Consider the following 6,918-nt stretch of genomic DNA (forward strand, 5'->3'; position numbering starts at 1 on the left):
ATGAAAATTTTTAGTACACAATTGACAACTTCTAGGTTAGGTTGTGATAATCTCCCATTGGGCTTCCTACCAGTGTGCTCTTCACTCTACTCTTGTGACCTTCCTTTGTTAACCCCAATGCAAGACAAGGAAAAAGGAAGCAAAAGTAAATCCAATAAAATTAAAAAATGCGGACCCGATGGAGGAAACAAGAGAAGATAAGGCAAAAGGTGCAAAGGCGACCTCAAAGAAGGCAAATGGAAAAGATGCATTTTAAAATGCAAAGGCGCCCCCAAATTTTGTAAAAGAGTGCTAGACTCCCTCCTGTGTAAATTGTAAAGAGTAGACGGGCATAAGTGAAGGGATAATGTAAATAGAAGGGAGTAGGAAAAGAGGACCTTGGCAAGATGCCCAATCATGTAAAAAGGGGATGGGTGCCCAAAGGGATAAGGGCATGTATAAAAACCAAAAAGTGAATGGAAGAGCTCATTCTTAGTGTGTGGCTAAAGCAACTCTCTTGTTCTTCTCTTCTTCTCTTCTCCTTGCTTGTGCTTGTGCTTGTGTTTAAAAGAGGGACTATGAGAGTGTGAGGGTGAGGGACCATGGTGGAGAATCTCTCCATCTTCTCTTCTCTTCTCCTCTCCTCTCCTCTCCTCTCCTCTCCTCTCCTCTCCTCTCTTCTCTTCTCTTCTCTCGTGCATGTAGCTATGGAGGATGGAGCTTGAAGGTAGAGGATTGAGCTCGTATCTCGGATCGTGGAGCTACCAGAGTCCTTGAGGAATGAGGCTACTCAATCAAGCATCGAGGTAAGCTCACTACACTCGTAGGATCAAGATCGCGTGCATGGCTAGGTGAGAGATAGCCATTAGTTGCTTGCTTGAAATGCTTGAAGCAATAAGTGGTCCTCCATGGGTTTTGGTAGTCAAGTGTGAGCTCCCACTTCATTTTGGTTCTCTTGCTAGGACCAATGGATTCAAGCTTCAGCACTTGCGCATTTCAAATTGAGCATCGAAATAGGGTTTCATCCCCAAAAAACCGATGCTTGTTATAGGTAGGAGATTTGGGACTTTAATCTTCAAAGCAAGTAAGTATTTTGAGTTTTTAATGAGTAGGCAAGTACATTAATTCATTTCAGTACTTGCATTGTGATTTTTGTTGCATTTAGAGTAGGATAGGACCAAGAAATCAAAGCAAATCAGTTTAGGGTTGCTATTGTAAACATGCCCAAAACACAACAAAAATAAGGGAAAAAAGGGGGTTGAAATCCATTAACAAGGCAAGAGCACGAACGGGGCAACACTGGCCACTAGATCAAGGGTTTAGGACCCAAGGGAAGGGGGTGAAGGCTCATTTGCATTTGCAACAGTGAGAGAGAGAGAGAGAGAGAGAGAGAGCTAGGTTTTTTTGCAAGTGTGAGAGACAAAAAATCATTGCTATCATTGCGAGTGAGGGTCATCCTTGCTTCGGGTGAGTTACACCAGTCTCGGGGGTGTAGGAGCTTAGTCTCCCAAGTAGTGTCAGTAGGAGTAAGAAGCATCAAATGAGCAAATCATCGATTTTTTGTCCTTCCTAGTAAAAAATGTTGCCACACTCAGCTTGTCCAAGTCTAGGATTGGGATGGCCATAGTGAGCACCCTTTCAACCATTCGGCCATTCAAACACTCGGCCATTCTAATGGCCACTTTGATTTGGCCACTTGAACGTGTACCCCGTCTGAGTCGGGCTGCTGTCACTCGGCCCATTTGTACTTGGCCATTCGGCTAAGTCTAGGACTTGGACCTTTGCAATTTGGACCGCTTAGGCCGAATGTGAATTTAGGCAAAATTGGCATCCCCAGACCGTGACAAACCTAGACCCACACTGGCAAACATCTGGAAGCCTTATAGACGAGTTAAACAGCTTCCAAACATGAAAAATGGAAGAAACGGTGACCTAACGACCCAAAAGCAAGTCCTAGCTAGCTTGTTAGCTGTCCACCCTCACTTAGTTGCCCAAAATGACCCGTAGACCCTGATTACACCCTGACCAAGCTGGGAGATATAGTAGAGACCCTAACCAACCCTTGAGAGCGGCTAGCAAATCATGCTCCAGAGCCATGTTTGGCCGAAACCGGAATGAGGGGAGAGTGAGAGTTGCATTGTTCATCTAATATTCACACCTCACACTATTTTTGACACTTGAAGTGCACTTGAAAGAGCTAAAAGCATAATTTTGCACCGTGTATGAAAAAGAGCACCAGTGCATTGAGTACACATAAGTTGAGGGTTGTTTGCAATAAGAAAAGGAACACACCAAGACATAATAAGCAGATTGAACCCACTAATAGAAGATGACCCTCGAACTTAGATGGGTGATTAAGAACCCGGACTAGTAGGACAAAGAGAGAGTCAAGACACTGAAGGATCAGGATCATAGATGGACCAACACCATTGGAGATGCATCACTATGAACTTAACTAGCCTGATTGATAGCCTAGTGAAGTAAGAAGTTGCTGACATGTCAGGATCTAACTCCAACTGTGAGAATGACCTACTCAATTTGGGAGATTTCCCAATCAATATCCAATAGATGGTTAATACATATGACTTACAAACCAGGATGGAGCATCATGGTAGACCGGTTGATTCCAGCAAAATGTCAAGACCCTCAGTCCCGACCTTATACCAATTGTGGTAGGTTCGGCCATGATGCTATGCATTGCAAACTACTAAGGAAACTTCAGTATGCCCAGCCATACTTACGAAGTAGGCCACCAAACTTCTTCAAAAGGAGAGCCCCATTGGCTCTTCTAGCATCTAACAATGTGAAACCAGTCATCCCTACAATGGAGATTAATCCCACAAGCATACCTAGGCCACCTAGACCTTTCATAACCCACTCACTAACAATCCACTACGTGGAGGAGCGGATGAGGAAGCATACATGAACCCTTACGCCTCGTACGATAAAGAGGATAGTCCTATTCTCATGGACTATCGACTAGTGTGTCGGTGATGGCATTAGGCAAAGGTGGAGGGTAGAGGCCTAGGAGAGTAGACCTAAGAGCCGATTGCATGTTGGATTTGTGGTCACCTAGGGTATATTTCTTCACATTTCCTCAAGAGGAGCAAGCCAATCGAGAGAAGGTTGGCCTTAGATACCTAAAGTGTGGAATCACCCACCTATTTATTGATTGCCCTAGATGAAAACCACCCTCTAGTTTGGTGATCGTGCCATCAGTACCATTGGGTCTATTCGGAGTTGAAATGCTTGATAGAGAGGCTCTGCCTATCCCGTTGCATGTTATGACCCAAACAAGCAAGCCGCTAGGGCCCAGTAACCTAGATGCAACCTCAATAGGAAAACAAAGATGTAGGCAAAGGAGGAAGAGAACTGAAGCAAAGATCACGCTTAAGATGGAGAGTGCCACGACATAACTACAAGGAAAAAAGTCACAGATGCAGAAGTAGAAACATTTGCTCCAAAGATTGCGGAAAAGGGGAGTGCCAAGGTTGAGGAGTACCCCAACCTGAATTGCCAGCTAGAAGCCATGGATAAGGTCAAGGAGTGGGTGAGAGAAGCCCAAGAGCACTTGAAGGATGTTGAGTGCATCCTAGAAGATGGAATCGATGAGCTCTCTAGTGTGAGCACACCAATTTCACTTACGCAACTGAAGTCAAGAGACGCATCTGCACCTCAAATAGTACCACATAGACAAAGCTTAAGTGGCACAGGCTACCAAACTAGCCAAGGCCATTGGCTAAGAAGCATAGAATTAGGAGAAAAGCAAGCAACTGTCAACCTTCTTACGACGCTAGTGACAACCCCTGTGACTTTGTGCTTAGGAGATCTGCTTAGGCAACTCCCAACACTATGGCAAGAGTTGAAGCAGTGGGTGGAAGGACCAATCAAGCAAGGGGCAACTGACTCACATGACCACGACATAGTGACTCAGATACCTAGCTTGACACTACACTCAGCTGATTAAGCCCTTATATGTTAATGCTTTCTGGGAAGGCACAGAGATGCATGCAATCTTGCCAGTCTTAGCACTAGGAGATGCTACAAGGAAAGGGATTGTGGACATGGGAGCTCACGGGAGAGCTAGAGTCAGTGTACTTAGCCACATAGTGCTCTAGGCTTGGGGTAACCTACTTGTTTAGAATGCTAGGTTTAATGTCACATTAGCCAATGGGACGAAAGTTAGGCCATTCAGAGTGTTGAACAATTGGTCATTGAAGATTGCAGGTGTCTAATTTTCAGTAGACTTCATCATCATGAAGGGAGTAGACTACAACATCCTGTTAGGCACAGATGCGGAATGCACAAGTTATAAGAGATTGGGGAAACAGTCTGATCTTCTTGAGCAATCGGACAGAAGCAGTGAGAGTAGAGATGGACACCTCGAAGACTATGCCAATTGACATGAATGCCATCTCCGTTATGCTCAAGGGTGATACTCAAGTTAGGAAACCTTACATGCTGCTAATGAAATATATCCCTAGCCCTAAGGATGAGTGAGATTGGATGCACATGCTAGCCACCATTGATATGCCATTCTTGGATGAGGAGGAATACGAGTAAGATGTTAAGACAGTCGATGAGCCTACAAAGAATAAGCCCTCAGTACCATTGTGCATGATGGCCAGAAGCTTTTGTAGTCAGCCCACCCCTGTTACATTCCATGTCTTGAACAACAAGCTAGAGCTCCAGGAGATCTAAGAGTACTTGATGGACAAGCTAGTTGGTAACCCAGCCGCCGCTAACCTTAAACCCCTCAAGGATCTCATGGATGAACCCAAGTGGAAGTGGACCAAGGTACATAATCTGAACCTGATGTACAATTGGGCCTTAGTCATGGATGAGAAATAAGAGGAGTATAGAAACCTAGGAGATGACAAGTAGTTGGATTTGGACAATTCCAAATACAAATACGAAGAAGGATGTTCCCTTAGTGAGAAGAGAGTGAAGAAGAGATTAACATAATATAGTATGACACTGTGATGGACACATAATTGAGCAAATATGAGTAGATTCCAAACCGTGGAAGGGAAATACCTTTAAAATTGAGAGAGGAATCATGCAAATGGAGTGCAATTGCACGTGGTTGGAATACTTGGGGCAATTGATTACAAATGAGCAGGGCTCACCCAACCAAATGCTGCACTACTATTTAGAACAAAATCACCTTCAAAGCAACAACCACTAGGAGAGACTCCCTCTTCTAGTAAAGACAAGGAGTTCAATTCTAAGTCGAAAGTAAGCTTAGATAGTGATTCTAAAATACCTCGACCACCTAAGACCAAATGCACCAAGGGGGACCTACCAATCCACCTAATGCGTAGACAGTTGAGGGAGGAAAGGAAGATACAACCTAGGGAGTCAAAAGCTGAGGAGTAGAAAAAAGCACAAGATCTACCAAAGCGATTCACAAAATTCAATAAAGGTGATAGAGTAGTGATCTTACTAGGTGCCAAGAGGCAAGGACAAGCAAACGAACCCATGGAAGGGCCTGCCAAAGTCAAGGAGGTTGACCTGACTAGGGAAGGGGAGAAGCCCCAACATGTCTTCATAGTTGACGACTTGACCAAGCTGGAAGAAGCAAATCTCATTGCACTCCTACAAGAGTACATAGACATATTCACTTGGTCCCTCGATGAGCTCAAAGGGGTAGATCCGAGTGTAGCAACTCATAATACTCCCATGACACCAGACGTAATGGCGGTCAAGCAGTGACCATATCCAATGAATATCCCAAGCATGCTCATGCAATCAAGGAGGAGATAGACAAGTTGCTAAGAGCCGGATTCATCTATGAAATTGAGCACACGGACTAGGTTTTTCCCATCATAGTCATCTTGAAGAAGAACAAAAGATTGGAGTGTGTGTCAATTATAAGAAAGTCAATGTTGCTATGAAGAGAGACAACTATCCATTACTATACATTGTGCATATGCTCGAGAGAGTGGATGGCAAAGAAGCCTACAGTTTCTTGGACAGCTTCTTAGTTTACAATCAGGTGCAAGTGCATCCTGATGATAGGCATAAGACCGCATTTGCTACCAAGTGGGGTGTCTTTGCCTACATAATCATGCCATTCGGGCTAACAAATGCACCAGCCATGTTCTAACAGCTCATGTGTGCCATCTTTAAAGACATGCATAGGCGAGAGCTAGAAGCGTTCATCAATGATCTGTGTGTTCACTCAAGTTGGAGGGAATACACAGACAAAACTCCGCACAGTCTTTGAACGAAGAAAATTGTATCATCTCTCATTAAACCCCCTGAAGTGTCAATTATGGGTGAAACATGGATGCATCCTTAGGCACATGGTGTCTAAGAACGGCATTGCCACCAACTTCTTGAAAGTTAAGGTTATTGTCGACCTTCCACCACCAACCAACTACAAGGGAGTTCAGTGCTTCGTGGGATGTACAGGGTACTATTGACGATTTGTGTTGAACTATGCACTAATCACGAGACCACTCTACAAAACTACTGATAGCATTCAAATGGACAAAGGAATGCCAACGCATGTATGAAGAAGAGTTGAAGAAGACTCTGAGAACTGCACCAATCCTAAGAGCCCAGACTAGACCATAACCTTCCATGTATATATTGATGCCTCGAAGTTTGCCATGGGAGTTATTTTGTGCCAGCCTGGTGAACACAACCTAGACTACCTAGTGAGCTTTGCTAGCAATGGATACCAAGATAAACTATTCCACAATTGAGAGAAGGTTTGGCCATGGTGTTTGCTGTGAAGAAATTCTGGCATTATCTTTTAGCTACGCCTTTCACTTTCTTTGTAGACCATCAAGCTCTATTGTATCTCGTGAATAAACCTTGCACTACTCTTCTCCATGGTTGTATGCAAGGGGAAGTAGCACTACATGGCCGATCACATGTCCCACATACCCACGGGAGAAGTTGCTAGTAGATAGGGTATCGTAGGATGAC

This window comes from Lygodium microphyllum, chromosome 8, assembly GCF_053477565.2.
Source record: "Lygodium microphyllum isolate KBCC chromosome 8, Lygodium_microphyllum_v1.1.10, whole genome shotgun sequence".
Lineage (NCBI taxonomy): Eukaryota > Viridiplantae > Streptophyta > Polypodiopsida > Schizaeales > Lygodiaceae > Lygodium > Lygodium microphyllum.